Source organism: Podarcis raffonei, chromosome 8 (assembly GCF_027172205.1).
Source record: "Podarcis raffonei isolate rPodRaf1 chromosome 8, rPodRaf1.pri, whole genome shotgun sequence".
In the NCBI taxonomy this organism is placed as follows: Eukaryota; Metazoa; Chordata; class Lepidosauria; order Squamata; family Lacertidae; genus Podarcis; species Podarcis raffonei.
Genome location: NC_070609.1, coordinates 61,659,779 through 61,679,259, shown reverse-complemented (window position 1 = coordinate 61,679,259; position 19,481 = coordinate 61,659,779). Strand labels below are relative to the sequence as shown.

The window sequence follows — 19,481 nt, the reverse complement described above, 5'->3', positions numbered from 1 at the left end:
CCTTTTTGTTTTATTATTTCTCCAATGTTAATTTTCATACTACAGTTTCATCTTATACAGAGGGGAAAAAACCCCAGAAAGAGCTTACCAGCCAGAAATGCTTAATGATTGGGGTGTTACACTACTGAAGCATTACCAGTGGAAATAGCTCACTTACTGATTTGTTGCCAGGTAGCAGGGCAATTAGCAGCTCTGGTTATTATTTACATTTCATCCTATATATCACTAAAATTGTGTTGTTGATTTATCATTTATAGTCTTGTATTGTCAGCATAATTTATTCAGATCATGCTGGGATACCTGGAAAATTAAGTAATAAAGAGAATTGGCATGGACTGTGTCTGTATCCAGAGATATTTACTTGAGTTTTAATGAGAATGTGTATTAAAGTAAACCATATATCACTTAGCTATTAAATTGTTTGGAAGCAAGCCCATTAAAAGTTTACTCCTTATATTTTCTATAAGCAAACACTTGGCTTTTGCTTTGAAATTATCCCCCCTCCCCAGTTAAATATGTTGCTTTTTATATTTAGCAGCTTTAAAAAAATTAATTCAGAGGTTGCAAAGTTCATTATCATATCACCTCCAAAATGCAGCAAACAAGTGCAGCATTTTCAGGTGTTGAAGTCTGCGCTTTTTAATAAAACAATATTGCTGTTTTCCATTTTGAATTGGAACAGAGGACTGCAAAAAAGGAGGTTACAGCTGGATCCTATGCATGTTTACTTTGTTCCTCAAGACAGGCACTGCTAAGGGCCATATGTTTCCAAGGTTTGTCCTTTGCCTTCTAAAACCAAGGCTTTTAGTGTGACAGCAGCCTGTCCTTTGGAATGTGCTTCTAATGAACATTAGATTCACACCTACAGGGTTGGCATTTAGGCATCAGGTAGACATCATTCCTATCACGGGACAGTAAAGCAGCAGAAACATGAGGAGAGGAAAAAGCTGTAAGTGAAGGGAAACCCTTTCCCCATGCCCTGGACCCACTGCTGTACCTGGAACTGGGTGTGGAGAGTACAGCTGAATGGAACACAGCTGTGGGAAGCCTGGAGAAGTACCATCCACCTTCGGCATACTCAGAAAAAACAAGTCTAGAGTGAGAGACTAGGCTGATATCTGCTGTTTCCAGCAATTCTTCTCATGAGTCTTTTGTGGCTGAGCTGAAAGTTTGTTTGGACCCCGGGTGAGAATCCAAAGGCTAAGACAGAGGGTGTGAATTGGAAACAGAGGTGACAGAGAGACAGAGGAAAATGAATTGATATTAGTAGATTTGTATTAATGTAACAGTTTTATAGAGAACTGTGTATTTTTGTAATATTTTGTTTAGGTTGTCTGTTGTTGCTTCAGTTTTTTTGTACATGACTTAGAGATATTTTATTTATATTAAGTGGTATAGAGGTTAAATAATCAAAATCACCCTGGACCTTTTAAGTACAGACACCAGGGACTGAACCTGGAAAATTCTGCTTTCTAAGCACACGCTCCACCACTGACTAGGGATGGAGGAGACGTTCAAGTTGGTTCTCATTGGAAGATGAACTTGCCAAATTCACACAAGATGTAACCTGAAATATAGCCATCCTTCAAAACCTGCATTTCTCTGAATTTTGCAATGCAAGGCTCCAGACAAATAATGTGTAGAAAAATGCACCTGCTAGGGTAACATGTGCATAAGCAGGCATTTATCAGTGACAGGAACAATTAATGTTAGGGGAAATAATTCTCCGAAAATCTGTGCATTGGGCAGAATTGCATGCGAAAAATGTGTATATTTGGAGAAAATGGCACCATAAAAGGCTGATGAATTTTCATGAAGACAACAACAACAACAACATGTCAACACATGTGGAAATGTGAAGAACTGAAGAGGGGGAAAATGAGAAATCGCAATTGAGGGAGTTGTCCATTTTTTCCATGAGACCTCTTTCAATAATGTTCCGGGAACTTAAGTGGAATGGTTAGGGCTTGACGATGCAGGCGGCAACTACTCGCAGACTCCTTCAGTGGCATAATGAGGGTCAGGCAGGGCAGGAGGAGCTGGCAGGGATCTAAGGATTATGAGAAACAGGAGTAAGGTTGGTGTGGTGCAAAAAGAAAAAGAAAAATGTCTGGAAACAGAATGAATTATGGGCCAGAGAGAAATGTAACTTTTTATTCTATGTGTTGGAAACAAAGATCATATAACTTGCTCTCGGCTATGTCATTTGAGAATCATCAGATCTTCTCTCACTTGAATGATAAATGTCAGGTTCCCAGGAACAACACCCCATCACACATTCTCTTTCACTCTAGCTACAGCTGGTAGAAAATGACTGGGAAAGATCTGAAGCTGCTGTAAAGAACAGAGACCCTGCAATAGACAAAGCAACATATTTTTTAAAAAAGTGCGAGTTGTACAAGAAAAAAATGCATTGATTTGTCTCATATGCTGTTTACTCAGAAGCAAGATTGTATACTCTCCAGTATTTCTCCGATGAAAATAGGGACATTCTTCTTCTTCTTCTTCTTCTTCTTCTTCTTCTTCTTCTTCTTCTTCTTCTTCTTCTTCTTCTTCTCACCCATCTGACTAGGTTGCCCCATCCATTCTGGGTTGCTTCCCAGAAACATAAGAAAAACATAATAAAACATTAAACATTGAAAAACGTTCCTATACAGGGCTGTCTTCAGATGTCTTCTAAAGGTTATAGCTCCATACCTTCCAACATTTCTCTGATGAAAATAGGAACGTCCTAAGGAAAAGTGGGACATTCTGGGATCAAATGAGAAACTGGAACAGCTTCTGTAAATCTGGGACTGACCTTGGAAAATACAGACACTTGTAGGGTCTGAGCTTCTTTGTGTTCAATGAGGCTTACTTCTTAGTAAATGTGTTTAGATTTGTTGCAAACTTACCCTTCGATTCCTGTTGATATGGGTGCAGGCAGCAAAAAAAAATTAAGACCAATCTAGGTGTGATATTAACTGTGTGGCTGCAATTAATGGACACATTTTTCTTTTGAAAACAGTAGCTGAGAGGAAGTCTGACTTGCACTAGAATTCTGGGAAGGGTAAATTTTTTTTTTTTATTTCTTCTGCATTTATATCCTACCATTTTTCTCCAAGGAGCTCAAGGCGGCGTATATAGTTCTCCTGCCGACTCATTGAAACCTCACAACAACTGTGTGAAGTAGGTTACACTGAGAAAGAAGGACTGGCCCCCCAAAATCACCTAGTGAGCTTTATGGCTGAGTGGGAATTTGAACCCTGGTCTCTCCCAGGTCTCATTCCAATGCTCTAACCACTACACTGCGAATAAATTCTAATGAGGGTTTTGGAATCCTCCCCAGTTTTGCAGTGGTTGCTGTCCCTTCCTCATTTTGTACTTAAGAGTATAAAACCTGCTGTCAGACACACACGGTTCAGTTTTTGTAGTTTTGTGTCTTCCAAGGCTCCCTTACAGGAAAGGTCTATCTTCTCCCATCTTTTAATGGAATGATAGCTTTCAAATGCCATGTTTTCTGAGCTGTTGATTAAATAAAATGGTGCTGATTGGTGCTGGGTGGCCACAGATGAACAGGGCTTAGCCGTTGCGATCTGCTCCCAAAGAAGCCATTTATCAAAGTTTTATCTGATTTCAGAGGCACTGGATTTATCAGTCACAGTTAATAAACGAAATGTCATTGGGATAAAACTGAAACTATACCTTTCTTGAGTGTTTTTACAGTGAAGAAGGAACTGTAAACAGTATTTGCAGATCTACATATGTCCTTGTGCTAGGTATTACTATGTGCAAGAAATACTAAAGCAGTGTCTGCATTTAGTCCCCCCCCCCTTTAACTCACATTTTGATTGGGGGAGGAAAAAGAAGAAATTGGACTGGATGAAAGCTGTGCCTTTCAAAAGCGGAACTTTACCGCTTTTAGGAAAGAAAAGGCTTTAAAAAAAATTTCATTGTACAAATGAAACTGATGACAAAATCCATCCTGTTTAAGGTGCACAACCTTGATTTGCTAACATATTTTCATAAATTGAAATCTGATTAACATGAAGGGGAATCAATGGCTTTCACTGCAGCAGAATAGAAATCCTATAGTTCAGAAAAGCCCTATCTGTTTGCGAGAACACAGTGTACTTCACCCTACATTCTTTGGGGAGGTGGGAACCCAATAAAATAAGTTGTAATGTTTCCTATTTACTAATGAAGAAAAATCCATAAAGGCAAATGGGTTGCCGTTTGGAACAATATGATGGCCACACTTTGCTTTGACTAGAGAAGTGTGAAATGAACTGATCTTTAAAGCTCTTTACACTTTGGAACTGAGACCAGAATGTCCCCTTTCTTCTTTATGACCCTACCTGGTCAATAAGAATTCTGGATCAGGCCAATGGCCCATCTAGTTCCACATCCTGTTCTTCCAATGGCCAACCAGATGCCCCAAAGGGAAACCAGCAAGGAGGATTTGAGCACAGGAGCACTCTCCCCTCCTGATGTTTTCAGCAACTGGTACTCAGAAGACTTACCATGGAGGCAGAGCATAGTCATTGTGCCTAGGAGCCATTGACAACCCTCTTCTCCGTGAATTTGTCCAATCCTCTTTTAAAGCCATCCAAGTTGGTGATCATCACTCCCTCCTGTGGGAGCGATTTCCATAAAAATAATAAATTTTTTTATTTATATCCCACCCTCCCCAGCCGAAGCCGGGCTCAGGGCGGCTAACAACAATAAAATAATATAACATTCTAAAATCATTTAATTATAAATTAATTCAACTCAAATTGATGGCAACCATTACGCTAAAGTTCTGTGAAGATTGCCAAAGGAGGGAGTCAGGCTGTGCCCTGACCAAAAGCCTAGTGGAACAGCTCTGTCTTGCAGGCCCTGCGGAAAGATGTCAAGTCCCGCAGGGCCCTAGTCTCTTGTGACAGAGCATTCCACCAAATTGGAGCCACAGCCAAAAAAGCCCTGGCTCTAGTTGAGGCCAGCCTAACCTCTCTGTGGCCTGGGACCTTTAACTATGCACAGTGTTGATCATTTGGGAAAGAATGAACAATAGCAAAAAATGCACATCAGCAGAAAAATGTACTAGACATGCATGCCAATCTTCAAGTAGAAAGATTATTGGGGGGGTTTCAAGGTTTTGCCCTGATTTCCTCAGGGCGGTGGTTTTCAACCAGTGTGCCGTGGCACCCTGGGGTGCCTTGAATAATAGTCAGGGGTGCTGCAGGCACCACTGGCCTCTGTCCATCTTTCCTTCCCACCCTCCTCTGATGCTGCCTCACGTCTTTGTCTCCCCAAGGCTTGCACAGCTGTTTGTTGCAGCAGCTCTGGCTACAAGTTCCCTGAGCAAAGGGTGCCTCTGGGAGGTACCTCTCTTTGGGGCATGGGGGGGGGTGTAGGTCAGAGACCAGGGGAAGCAGCAGTGGCGGCCCAGAGGACTCCCAAGGAGAGGGGATAGAGAGGAGGCAGAGGGAACACTCCACAAGGGAGGGTGTTTGGAAAAGGGTGAGAGGCTACCAGCTCTGCAGGCAAAGGGTGACATAGCTAGGCTCCTGAGGCCTACAGGGGTGCCACAGAAAGAATGTAGTCGGTTAAGGGAGCTGTGGACTCAAAAGGGTTGAAAACCTCTGCCTCAGGGCATTCTCTGCTGGACAACTCTGGGGGTGAAGAGAAGAGAGAGCAAGAGCAAGAGAGAGAGAGAGAGGGGGGGGGAGAGAGAGCACACATACAGGATCATTAAGTGATTACAAAGGTAAATCTTATTGTCTGGGGAAATGACTTCTGCACAGTTATGTCTTTTATTGGAGCCCAGAATGCAAAGGCATTACTCAATTTAATAAATTCCACTGTATCTTTCAGTCAGCGCGTGCTGATATAAATATCTCCGTTATGTCATATTACCACCTTTGTACGGCTAACGTTGGGTCCTGATGACTCGCGGCTGATAAATGCAAAAGCTCATTTGGTCTGTGAGAGATTGAGTGCTAACACTGTTTAGATTTCTTAATATACTTGTATTAGCATGAATAAGTAATGAGCAAGCCGGGCTTTTTTGAATATTTGATTGTATCTTTGTAATGGATTTGTGTCTTTCTCTTTGGGCTAATGTCATTGTAACTTTGTTGGTGTCATAACTCCAAACCTTTGCCATCGATCTTTATCAGCATATCTTAACTCAATTACTCCCCCATTGCCCAAATTACTGTGTCATGACGTTTCCCTTATAGAACTGTGCCACAAACGGCATTTAGGCTACAAACAGGGGCTAATTCGACATACTCACGGACATTCATTGGATCAGATCTATTGGCATGACCCTTTTGACGTAGTTTTCTTTTTTTGGTTAGGCGGGAAGAACCTTTGCTTTCAAACGGATGCTTTGAAACACCCTTGTTTCAAAGAGTGGGCCTTGTGTGGTCTGCAAAATCAAGCTTAGCCTCTCTAAAATGGGGTAGGGGACCACAGGCCTTGGAATCAAATGTGGCCCTTCAGGACTCTCTATCTGGCCCCCAGGACTCTTCCCAGGCCACAACTCCTTCCTTCCCACAGGTCACACCCCATCTCTCCAAGGTCACACCCCAACTCTCCCCACCCTGCTTTTTGTCCTCCTCGAGGGCTTTTGCCTATCTGAAATGTGCCCTTAAACTATGACAGTCTCTTGCTTCCCTGGATGGATCAAGGTTTGTGTAAGACTGTGCCATGGCTGGAACAAAACTTGCACATCAACATTAGCATTCATATCCTAAGGTCCTCCTTGTTCTGCTTAGGAGCCTGCTGCCTATAGCTAGGTTTCTTAGCTCCTCTGTGACATCAGGACAGCCACACCAATGGCAGGCGGGGGAGCCATGATATATCTGCTGGTCCATCTAAGGCTATAGCCCACAGGTATCAAAATATTTCTGGAGAGTCCTGTCTAAATCGTTAGGTAAGAATCATTTTTTTTCATCTGCAGTTTTTGTCTGGGGGTGATCTGATGCTATAAGCTGGGCCACACCATTAGCACACTCATGTGGTTCTTTGTTGGTGGGAGATACCACTTCAGATTGCAGGTGGGAGCTCAAATGTTTCGAATGGCTCCCTTGCATAAAAAAGCAGAAACAAAATTGTTTACATAAAATATAATGAAGTGGAGGATCTAGAGCAGGCTTCCTCAACCTTGGCCCTCCAGATGTTTTGAGACTACAGTTCCCATCACCCCTGACCACTGGTCCTGCTAGCTAGGGATCATGGGAGTTGTAGGCCAAAAACATCTGGAGGGCCGAGGTTGAGGAAGCCTGATCTAGAGCTAGCATTCTTCACGACATTTTGCACAGAGGGAGCACCCCTCACTTGAAACCCAGAGTCATGCCATCCAGCAACAGATATATTATGTGAAATCTACAAACCATTCAGTTGCTGACATCGGTACACTCAACTACACTTAATCTTAAAATCTGGCCAATTTGCCGTCAGTTGAGTAATTATTATTCCACGGTATACATTGCAAGGGCAATTCTTAACAATAATGACTTTGATAATTCTCCAAATAAACCGACTTTTTTTGGGGTGCGGAAGGAAGAGAAATATGTTATAGAAATTATAAATGACACCTGGCGGTTGTTGGACCTTTGCCTGATTAGGCTGGCTACTCACAACGTTGTTCTGTCATTTCAGGTCACTTGATTGGCAGCGCAGAGTGTTCTCTCCATGCCATCTGGCAGGGGCCCAAGAGGAATTAATCACGCAGAGATGGAATAATGATGTTTCTGGCACCTGTCTAGCAGACGGACATCCATTTCATCTCCAAGTCACATTGCATTCTCAAAATGAACTGAAACATATTGCCTCACACCTAACGAGGAGCCAAGCTGGTTCAGCAGATATCTGCCATGCAAATCATCTCTCTGTAAGCTTTGAGTGTGGGTGGACATGGAGGGCGGGGGAGAATTTTTTCAGTGCCATGTCTGTTGCACAAGGTGGAGTCTAGGGTCAGATATATTCATATTTACATGTTGAAAGGATCTAGGGGTCTTAGCAGGCCCCTAGATTCATAGCCCCTTAGCAGGCCACAAAATTCTCATGTCAACACTGATGCAGCAGCAAAAAAAAAGGTTAATGCAATTTTTGACTGCATCAACAAAAGTCTAGCGTTCAGATCAAGGGAAGTAGTGGTATTTTATTTATTTATTTATTTATATCACTTGATTGTAGAAAAAAAATCAAAACGGTTTCCCAAAATTATCACTCATTTCTGCCTTGGGCAGACCCTACCTGGAGTCCTGTGTCCTATTCTGGGCACTACAGTTTAAGAAGCACATTGGCAAGTTGGACCTTGTGCAGGAGAGGGCCACTAGGATGATCAAAGGCCTGGAAACAAAGCTTCATTTGTGAGGAACAGTTGAGAAAGGTGGGTGAGTTTAGCCTGGAGTTTAGCCTGAGAGGGGATAGGACAGATATTTGAAGGCTACTATCCTACCGCCTCTCAGTCTTCCCTTCTCCAGGCTAAATATCCCCAACTCCCTCCACAGTTCCTTCAGATAAAGTTGTAATAAGGACATAAGAAAAACCCACTGGATTAGGCCAAGGAAGGAGAGTCCACTACCTACTGAGGAATGGTCCATTCCACTTCAAACAGCTCTTACCACAAAGAAGTTATTCCTGATGTTTAATTGGAATCTCCTTTCTTCTAACTTAAATGCATTGGTTTGGTTTCTACCTTCTGGCACAAGCTTGCTCCATCATCCATGTGACAGCCCTTCAAGATATTTGAAGATGGCCATCATATCACCTCTCAGGTCTTCTCTTCCGCAGGCCAAATATCCTCAACTGTTCCTTCAGATGAAGTTGTAGTAAGTATATAAGAAGACCCCACTGGTTGTCATGATCCCCATGGAGACTTCTTGGCAGGTTTGGCCAGAGGAGGATTAGGAATGCCATGAGAGCATGGAAACCAGGAGAGCGGCCCACTGGCTTGGGACACTGTGGAGGGGCTGAGCAGGTTGCCAGGAGTAAACCCCACCTCAGCAACAGTGGGCACCCCAAGGCTAAGGAGTAGGAACTGGTCTGATGACTAATGGCAGAAGTAAAAATCAACCCTAGTCAGGAAGATGTTAGCTTGAAAACATAAGTGCTCGGCTTCAGATTATGTTTCCGCAGGAGTGCCATGTAATTCTCTAATTTGATATGTGCCACATTAAGGACACTTTGCAGAAATAGAAATCTTTCTCAAGCTTCTCCATACAACTGTAACACTTCTAGCTCAGGATAATCAGTTCCATCTTTTTTGCTGGTCTCAGCACTGTGTGAGGATATTTTTGGTACAATATTTATCTTGTAAATGAAGGAATAGTGTGAAACCTTTATGCAGCATCTCTGTTCCTAAACCATAATTCCATCTAGCGAGAGTGAAAATATTAACAATGCAGATGTTTAATTTCGCCAGCCTTTTCATAGCCTTCACCCACTTTATGAAAACCCTGTTCTAAAATAAAAAATAAAAGTTCCCTTACCTATGGTAAGTTGAAGTGCAAGGACCTTCCCAATGGAACTTTTGAAATAATTTATAATCATATAGTAAGGGCACAGAAAAACTTGACATGGAGATGGCAGGGATTGAACCTGGGACCTTCGGTGTCAGTGGCACGTGCTCTGCTAATGGACCACATCTCTTCCCCATGAACCTTGGGAGAATTGGCAAGCCTACCATGAGGCAATGGCTGCTGTGTTAGGCCAGTTAAAATGGCTTCCCTCAGGGCAGCCATTTTATACTCTGTGGGAGGATTGGGGAACTGGAGTCCTCTAGCTCTGTTGCCTCTTTGCAGCTATCATCTTGTCTATTTACAAATGAGTTGTATCTGAACAACCCAGCAGATGAGGAGAGCAGCTCCTCTCAACTTTAAGTAAAGTTAGGAATGCAAATCAAAATTGTGGTAGATGATTGTTCGCTTTGTATTACGTTTGTAAGGCATATCTTTGTCTTATTCCAAAGTTTTGTTCGGAAGCCAACACAAGTGATTATTTTTGTGAGGCGTGTACAAGATCCATTATTAAATTGATTATTCAAATCCCATTTAAAACTTGAAGCCAGATGGCAATTTTCCATTCTTTGTTGCTACTGGCAACCACCAACCCCAAACTGAAAGATCTTCCATTGTGTACAATGGGATTTATGTTTATTTTTTTCACACATCCCATACTTCTGAGAAAAGACTTCACCTATACAAGATAATAAACTCTTTTAAAATAACAATAATTTTGCCCTGCTTCTGAATTTTTATTGCAAGGGCAGTTCCAGAACTCTCATTGATAACCACATAACCAATAATATTGTTTCCTATTTTTCATTAATAAATCTGACTGAAGAAAATTAGATGAGATAAGCAGCATGAACATTTTAAATCTAGCTATGGGTTCTATTTTTATTTTTTTGAGTAATGATGCCAACCATATCAAACTACAGAAAGAGGCCAGTCTGCATGCAGCAAAAAATTTATGCATGTCAACTCCAAAGTCCAGGGATTTCCTTCGTTTTGGAGGAAAGGATGTGGAGGATTGTAGCCAAAAAGCTCATGCATTTCTTGCATAAACATGAATAATTGAACTGATTCAGATAAACAAGAAAGAAACTATTTAAGACATGCCCTGTAAGGATGTGACTTTTGGGGTGGGGGAATCAGAAACAGTATTTCTTCGGAATCTCTAGTTTAAAACTTCGCCTACTGGAGAACTTTTCACCTTCCAGATGTTGGACTCCCAACTCCCATCAACCACAGCCAGTATGGCCAATATTGGTAGCTGGCAACTGGGTGGTATGGGTGGGTGGGGCTGACTGACTGACTGGCTTCCAAATGTTGTGCATCACAGCTAGTTACTGGGAGGGGGGAGGAGCAAAGCAGTGGGGAGTTTGGTGTGCTGGGGGCACAGTGGCAAGAGCGTCAGATTGACTCCACCACCAACCCTTCACCAAGTGGCCTGCTCTCCGCTCTTGGTAGCTTCCCTCTCCCCCTCTTGGTAGCCAGAAGGGCACTACAACATTGGGACTGAGTTCTAATTCCTGCTCAGCCATTCACCGATCCTGGGCCAATCACACTACCTCATAGCATTGTTATGAAGATGATATTTTAAGGGAGTATCTTGTAAGCTGCTTTGAGGTTGTTGGAGGAAAGGTAAGATAGATGATAGGTGGGAGAGAGAGAGAGAGAGAGAGAGAGAGAGAGAGAGAGAGAGAGAGAGATGGTAGATAGATGATAGATAGAGATGATAGATAGATGATAGATAGATAGATAGATAGATATAGATAGATAGATGATAGATAGATGATAGATAGATAGATATTCCTACCTACCTATTCATCCATCCATAGGAGCCAAATTCTAGGGGTCGATAGGTCTTTGCCCTTCCCAATAAAATATTTGACGGGTCGGCCCCTCCTAAAGTTGATGGACGTTGCCATTCAAATGGTGCACAAGTGCCACAGCATGTGATGTGGGCAGGGTTTACCTGCCCCCCCACAATATTTTATTCAAGTTGGCACCCCTGTATATATCATCTAGCTTGTTATCAAGTCAGTGGTGTAGTGGTTAGAGTGTCAAACCAGGATCTTGGAGACTAGGCTTTAAGTCCCCACTCAGCCATGGAACTCAATGGGTGACCTTGGAAGCCAGCCAGTGTCTCCCAGCCTCACCAACTACCTCACCTTCTCACCTTAATGACAGTCTCTCTATCTGCAAATATTTGTGTTTGTGTGTCTCTCTGTGTGCGCGCGCTTAAGGATGAGAGATTGTCAGAATTGAGAGACTGTTTATGTTCTGGCAATTGATATGAACCTTATGATTAGCCTGTACATGTTGGAAATAGCAAGAATATGCTACAGGGCACCGTGCACTTCTAACCAAACATTGCAAAAATGCATTAATCAGTATTTCATAGTTCATTACAATCTGACTAATTTTGAAATTCTTCATGTAAATTGATTGCGTGTCTGCCGCATTCAGATAAATGAGCTTTTGTTTTAAGCAACCTTTGCTGAGGAGGCCATATTTCTCCACGACTGAGGTGTTCACTCTGTTTGAGTGTCACTCCTGACACAGTTGCCAATTGCTAGATCCCTGTTTGCTGTCTGTCTTCCGAATTCTTTCCTGGCTAGCATGAGTGCAATGGGAGCTGGGTGGCCGTGGAGGAAGCATGTGCGTGAGAGAGTTAGCAAACATTACTCTTCAAGGAACACCCTGTTCTTGCAAACAGGCATCAAGGGGAAGGCGGAGCAGGGGAAAGAAGCAGTCATCCCCTCATCCCTTGTCAAATTCTTTAGGCAGCTGGGGCAGATGGAGTCTAGAGAGAGACGAAATATGGGGGCGAAATTTGATCGGTTATCATCATCACCATAATTTATCCATATGCCTCCTTTCCAAGGCTGCTTACAACATGAAGAGATTTACATAATTATGAAAATACAGCAAAAAAGAGTCATGAGCAATAAATGAAAACATCTCCATAAGCACACAGTAAAATTAAACGATCCCCACATAAGTCATAATAAGGCCCAGCAATCAAGATACAAAAAATTAATACCAAGAGCAGCAAAAAAAGCAAGCATTTCCAACACTAAATCTTGACTCCAAGATGATTGAGGTTCTGGAAACCAAGCCTTATGATGAACAGTTGCTCCATGTGATAGCCCTTTAGATATATGAAGGTGGCTATCACATCTCTTGGTTTCCTCTTCTCCAGTCTAAACATACGCAACTCCCTCCACCGTTACTCATAAGGATTGGTTTCCAGACCTTCAACCATCCTGGTCACTCTCCTCTGTACACGCTCCAGCTTGTCAATATCCTTCTTAAAGTATGGTGTCCAGAACTGGATACATTGCAATTAATTAATTACTTCATTATTTTGTATGATATTTCAATTGGCTCTCCTCCTGTAGGAGGAAGCACTGCACACACAGAAAGGGTATATGCACCATATAGTTTTACTGCGCCTAGGAGTTTGGTGCAGGATCTTAACATGGGGCATTCTCCTTGGGCTTAACCCAGACAGTGAGAAAACTGAGCTTTTAGTGTCATCAGCCCAGTCCTGTAGAACACCCTGCAAATAGAAAATCAGTTGGCACCTCCTGTAACTATTTTTAAATGCCTACTGAAAACTTTCCTATTCTACCAGGCTGATGCAGGACATCAATAGTACATCTCCCACATTGGTCTACTGGTGTGTGTTTCCTTTTAACTTGTTTTTAATTTTTCATATTATTTTACTGTATGGTTTTATGATTTTACATTGTAGACCGCTGTGATATATTTTTATAGTACAGCGGTATATAAATAGGTTTAAATAAATAAATAAATAAATAAACTGAAATCCACACAGTGCAATTAGAAGCAACTGGAACTGCTCAAATCATTAGCACTAAACATATGCATTAAGGGGAAGAAAAAAACCCCACAACCGCCTAAGGAAGACAAGCCACCAATCTCTCCCTTTTGACAACTGTTCGCCTTGCCTCAGCATTCAGCGGAGAAGTTGATATCTTCTAAAATACTGATACATCAAAGCTTGCCAATAGCTACTCTGTCAGCATTCCGCATTTCACTTATTTGGCTGTCTATATCAAGTTTTAACACTGTGTGTTGGGTGCCAAGAACATCTATCTAATGATAAATTGCTATGACAGTGAGAAATATGCTTTCTGGGTGATGTGTAAATTATTGATGGGGCCCGGCTGCCAAAATTTTGGCGGCAAAACCTCCTACTTAGCTCACTTGGGGCTTTAGAGGATTATTTTTTTTAAAAAAAGGATGGTCTTTCTTTTTAAAACAGCTATGATAATAATAACAAATGAATGTGCTTGAAAAAGGCTGAAAGTGCCCTCTTCTCACAGGTTGCGCAAAACCCCTCAAATCCACGAGCCCCATTTCAAGTCTAGTGTGATGTCATCTGACTGAGGTCTGAAGTCTTGGCGGCTGAGCTCTAACCCAGCCTATCTTTTCCTTCCTCCCCAGAAATATTTTCTTCAGGGATGGGCCAGACCTCTGCCTGTGACCTTGAAGAACTGCTACCAGTCAGAGTGGAGAATACTGAAGGAGATGGACGAATAGGATGATCCGGTATATCTTTTACATGTTTTTAGCTTTTTGTATTTTATCTGTGCTGTTTTAATTTGTTTAAGCTGCCTGAGTCCCAATCTGGGAAGAAGACTAATAATAATAATAATAATAATAATAATAATAATAATAATAATAATAATGTAAGAGAAAATAATTTAGAAAAAGGGGCACTGCAATGAGAATTTTCCCAAAGATAAATTTTCCTGAAGGGAGAATGAATTTTGGGGTGAACCTGTGCAAAATTGGCACAGGCTGTGAAGCAACTGATACACCCATCTCTTATTGTTCTATTAAAGCAACAGTCTAATTTCCAGTCAGCCAATGTTCAGCTATACAAAATAGCCACTTGCATATCTATCCATTCATTGTGCACACAGAGCTCTGTTCAAATATTAATCATCAGGTTAGGAAAAATAACGTGTGAAACAGCACAGAAATTGAAATTTAATACACCGGAGCCCATTTTTTTTCCTAATAAAAACTGAAATATTATTGACTTTGTTGGAGGCTAAAAGTTGTTTGTCACTTCCTGCTCTTCCTTACCAGTACTTAACTTTGCCTTTAACTGTGAAACTATTTAGTGATTTCCTTAATTGCCTCCTCCAAGGTGTGGCCATCAGAAGCTGGATGACAATCCAAATACATTATATCTGCCAGTTCTCTTTGAAAATTGGATAATGCTATTTTTTTGTCTTTGTGGTCAAACTGTCATTCTCAAAACCTGACTCTCTGAATAGGGTAACAGTTGTTTCACATTTAAATATAGCATGCAATTCACCCGCGAAGAGCGGCAGTCATAGAATCACAGCACTGTAAAGGTGGAAGAGATCAAAGCGTTGTCTAGTCCAGTCCCCACAGTACAGGAAGAATCCCTGACCAATGGCCGTCCAACCTCTGTTTTAAAATCTGCAAGGAAAGAGGGCCACCACATACTGAGGTGGCCGATTCCACTGTCAAACAGATCTTACCATAAGGAAGTTATTCCTGATCAGCTATCACTGCGGAGGAGATAAGCCTCTGTACCTATAGTTCAAGTAGTAGATTAAACACTAAAGGTTTTAGCCAGTGCTAGTCTGACTCAGAGTAGATCTATTGAAATTAATGGACATAACTTACTTTGGATTATTACTTTCAATGGGTCTACTCAGAGTGAAACTTGAATGGGATACAACCCATACTCATCTTCCAATATATCCAGTGCAGCATATTTGAGGTCTGATCTTGAGTTCGTAGCATTTATTATAGATGAATCCTTTTGAGCTCAAGGAAATGTATTGAGATGTCATGAAATTTCAAAGCAACTTCCTCATTGACCAGCCAATGTGGTTTGGCCTGCAGTGCAGCCCTGAGCAAAAGGAAGCTACATCCATTTTGAGTAGATTAAACCTAGAATAAACATGTAGCTGGAAGGCTTTTTCTTTCTCTTTTTGCAAAACTGGAAGTATGATGGTGTTAACACAGATTTTATGCATTGAAACTCTACTGGGAAGGGTAAGGGAAGAGAGAGAAAGATTACTTCTTGTTGGGGGGGGGTTGTGTGTTTTTAGGAAATGTGTAAATCTCTTTATCAAGTGGTAAAGAAAACCATAAAACACTGAGCAAGTCCTAAGAACAAGTCAAAGGCCAAAGGTGATCAGCACTGTAAAATACATGTGGATAAACGGAACAGAGCCTGTAGGAAGAGGAAGAGTTTGGATTTGATATCCCACTTTATCACTACCCGAAGGAGTCTCAAAGCGGCTAACATTCTCCTTTCCCTTCCTCCCCCACAACAAACACTCTGTGAGGTGAGTGAGGCTGAGAGACTTCAGAGAAGTGTGACTAGCCCAAGGTCACCCAGCAGCTGCATGTGGAGGAGCGGAGACGCGAACCCGGTTCACCAAGTCCACTGCTCTTAACCACTACACCACACTGGCTCTCCACTCACCACACCGTAGCAGAAAATTTCCTTTTAGGGTTCAATACAGAGGCTCACAACAAATTGTCAGTTATCCAGACTTAATTCAGTAATGCATTGCAGTTGTGGGGATATTTTTGATGGTGTCTCTCTCCAAGTGCACCCATTGTTTCATCTCGTCTTCTAGAATATACAGGATTATGTGGCATACTAGGTTGGCGATTCTGTGTTGGGGATTCCCCTTCCTCCTTCTGAGGAGGGGAGGTGCAATATTTGGGGCTTATTCTTGACTTTTTGTGTGAGAAAATAAATGAGTGCAGTTTTTTCTGCCACTTCTGGAGCTAGGTTGGATGAATCCAGTGTACAATCTGAAAAAAGAAACAAGGCATGTACAGTTGTACCTCTGGTTAAGAACTTAATTCATTCTGGAGGTCCGTTCTTAACCTGAAACTGTTCTTAACCTGAGGTACCACTTTAGCTAATGGGGCCTCCCACTGTTTTTCCGGGTCATGTGGCCAGCATGACTAAGCCACTTCTGGCACAACAGAACACTGAAACCAGAGCAGTGCACGGAAACACTGTTTACCTTCCCGCCGGAGCGGTACCTATTTATCTACTTGCACTTTTGGGCATGTTTTCAAACTGATAGGTTGGAAGGAGCTGTTAGTAGCCCTCCCCTTCATAATTTTGTCTAATCCTCGTTTAAAGCCATCCAAGTGGGTGGCCATTACTGCTGGTGGCCAACGTTTTAAATCAGAGGTGGGGGAGCCTGTTTGACTTCACTGGCCAGGTCCTAAATTTGACAGAGGAATGGGGCTTCCTACCTGTCAATCATCTGACATCATGCAGTCAAGTGCAATGCAGTCTTGATGTTGGGACTTCAAAGCGCCATGCATAGCCAATCCCATGTTCCCAAGAATCCCATGATGTTCTTCTCCCTCACTGGCCCTACGCCAACTTCCAAAACATGCGAACAATTCCTCAAGGAAAGTTTTGGGGCAGGAAAAAAAACATCTTTGCATGTCTTCTGAGGAGCCAAGGGTTTTCCAATCACCTTTTCCGCTTGCCCTCTATAAACAGTGCTTTATGGCCATTACCAGGCATAATAAGGTAGATTTGTAATCATTGGAACAGCATGCCGATGATGTCAGCGCATTACACCCTGTCAGTGCTTCTCTCGTGTAACAGAGAGTAACCAGAGAGCTAGCAATGGTATTTGAGGGGTCATCCACTCTTGTGAAACGCACAAGCTTATTGTTGCTTGGCTGGCCAAAAACGTATTCTGTGACCCATAAATGTCCTAGTTAGATAGCACCAGACAACACCCCAAATTAGCCATTTCATACCTTGACATCTTAGGAAGCCTCTGGGTTGCAGAATCTGAAAGGATAAAAAATAATTTGTTTTTCAAAACACACCTTTCTCCCAGACATGTATTGTATTATTATTATTATTTTTTAAAAAATATAGCCAGTGATTTCTACTTTTGACTAGTTAATAGGAATGCATTTTTCTCTCCCCCCTCCCATTGCTATTACCTCTTCCTGCTACTTTCCAGGTCAGTAGTTTTTCTGCTTAAGAGTTCATTCTGCTTAGACTGATATGCTGTCTTTTTAATGAGGTTATTTCTGGGTTATTAGCCTTCTTGTTATATGATATCTTATAAGAAAGACCTAATTGATGTAAATCAAATACAGTGAGCTGAAGGAAATCAAAAGAATCATATATATATATATATATATATATATATATATATATATATATATATCCTTAAAGTTATTTTGTATAACAAAATTAAATATTTGGCTGCTGTTTGGTGTTGGGTTTTTTTTAAAGCTACAAAGATATACACAACTTTAAGAAGAGATCCTTTATTGGTTTGGTTCATACAGATGGAATTTTAAGAAAACCATTGGCATTTCTGTTTGCTGACTAAGCGTTAGATGGAAATTAGTCTGCAACGTATTTGGGAGGGAGGGGTTTAATGGTGCAGCTCAATAACTCCAGTGACATTTTTTAGTCGAGCATTCTTACATAAGCCGTTAAGCTTTAGGTTAATTTTTTTACTGATATTTTCTAGTCATACGGAAAGGGGAAGAATCCAAAATATGACAAGAATGGTAATAAATTGGATTCTGAGCTAACTTGTTAACCAGCTTGCAACCATACAACATTTAAAGTAAATTGTGTGTACATTGGAGAGCTCAAATTATGTCGCTCTGTCCTACATTGGCATTCTCCCCAATAGAAATGTGTGTATGCACACTGGCAGAGTAAATGAATGGTGAGGTGATGCCCCCCTCCATTTTTTTTAAATACCCGAATGAAGGGGGGAGAAACTACATTAATACTCTGTGCATTAGATGTGCAATAGGTCACCTCCCAAACAAATGCTGAGACTTGGCACCATTTAGTTTATGCACATTGAGAGCCAGTTTGGTATAATGGTTAACGTGTTGGACCAGGACTTGGGAGAGACCAGGGTTCAAATTCCCACTTGGCCTTGAAGCTCACTGCATGTCAGCTCAGGGGCCCAGTCACTGCCTCTCAGCTTAATCTACCTCACAGGGTTTTTGTAGGGATTAAATGAGATAGGGAAGAACCATGTATGCCACCTTGAGCTCCTTGTAGAAAGAGGTGGGATATAAATACAACGAAACAAACACAAACTTTATGCATTTAATTTTTAAAAAAATCTTTATCAGACATAGATGTGTTTTTTTCCTTATAAACTCCAACTATGAAGCACTCTGTCACAGTCACCAGGACCCAGATCCCTCAGAGCTGAGGCAGCTGCCATTGGTCCAATCTACACTATACATTTAAAACACTATTATATATTAGAAGAAGAAGAAGAAGAAGAATAGGAAGAAGAAGAGGAGTTTGGATTTGATATCCCACTTTATCACTACCCTAAGGAGTCTCAAAGCGGCTAACATTCTCCTTTCCCTTCCTCCCCCACAACAAACACTCTGTGAGGTGAGTGAGGCTGAGAGACTTCGGAGAAGTGTGACTAGCCCAAGGTCACCCAGCAGCTGCATGTGGAGGAGCAGAGATGCAAACCCGGTTCCCCAGATTACGAGACTACCACTCTTAACCACTACACCACACTGGCTCTCTCGAGTCAGGGCACAGTCCTGATGATGTCAATCTCTTGAGGTACAGTCATGAGTGAAGCAGCATCCCGTTCCTTGGGCCCACACACTTTGGTCTTCCTCCCATCATTCTAACAAGAGGTTTCAAGACAAGTTATGACATTTGGAGGACTAGCACATTTCCCTGCTTAACTGCAATTTCTTATTAGCCAATGCCTTATGACACATTTATTTCCTTTTGTCCAAAGATACAACAAATAAGACAAAGCCAAAAGCTGGATAACAATCTTTCCCCACCCCACCCCAGGGATTGCTTGTTCCCTACAGAAAATGCAGGGAGTTTTATTTTTACAATATGAGCAGGGAACATTCTCTGAATGACAACTGTGTCAAAATGAGTGGCCAAAAAAGTTTGCAAGGATGCCA

At 41.7% G+C, this 19,481-nt stretch overlaps 1 long non-coding RNA gene across 2 annotated transcripts in view; it reads left to right on the top strand.

Annotated features, from left to right (window-relative positions):
* The first annotated feature begins 2,724 nt into the window (after positions 1–2,724).
* The window catches only part of LOC128419516 (uncharacterized), a 33,210-nt gene continuing 16,453 nt past the window's right edge, over positions 2,725–19,481 (top strand). For both annotated transcript variants that reach the window (XR_008331866.1, XR_008331865.1), the window contains exons 1-3: positions 2,725–3,049; positions 7,633–7,864; positions 13,959–14,063. This is a non-coding gene — a long non-coding RNA (uncharacterized LOC128419516). The remainder of the gene's footprint in view (positions 3,050–7,632; positions 7,865–13,958; positions 14,064–19,481) is intronic.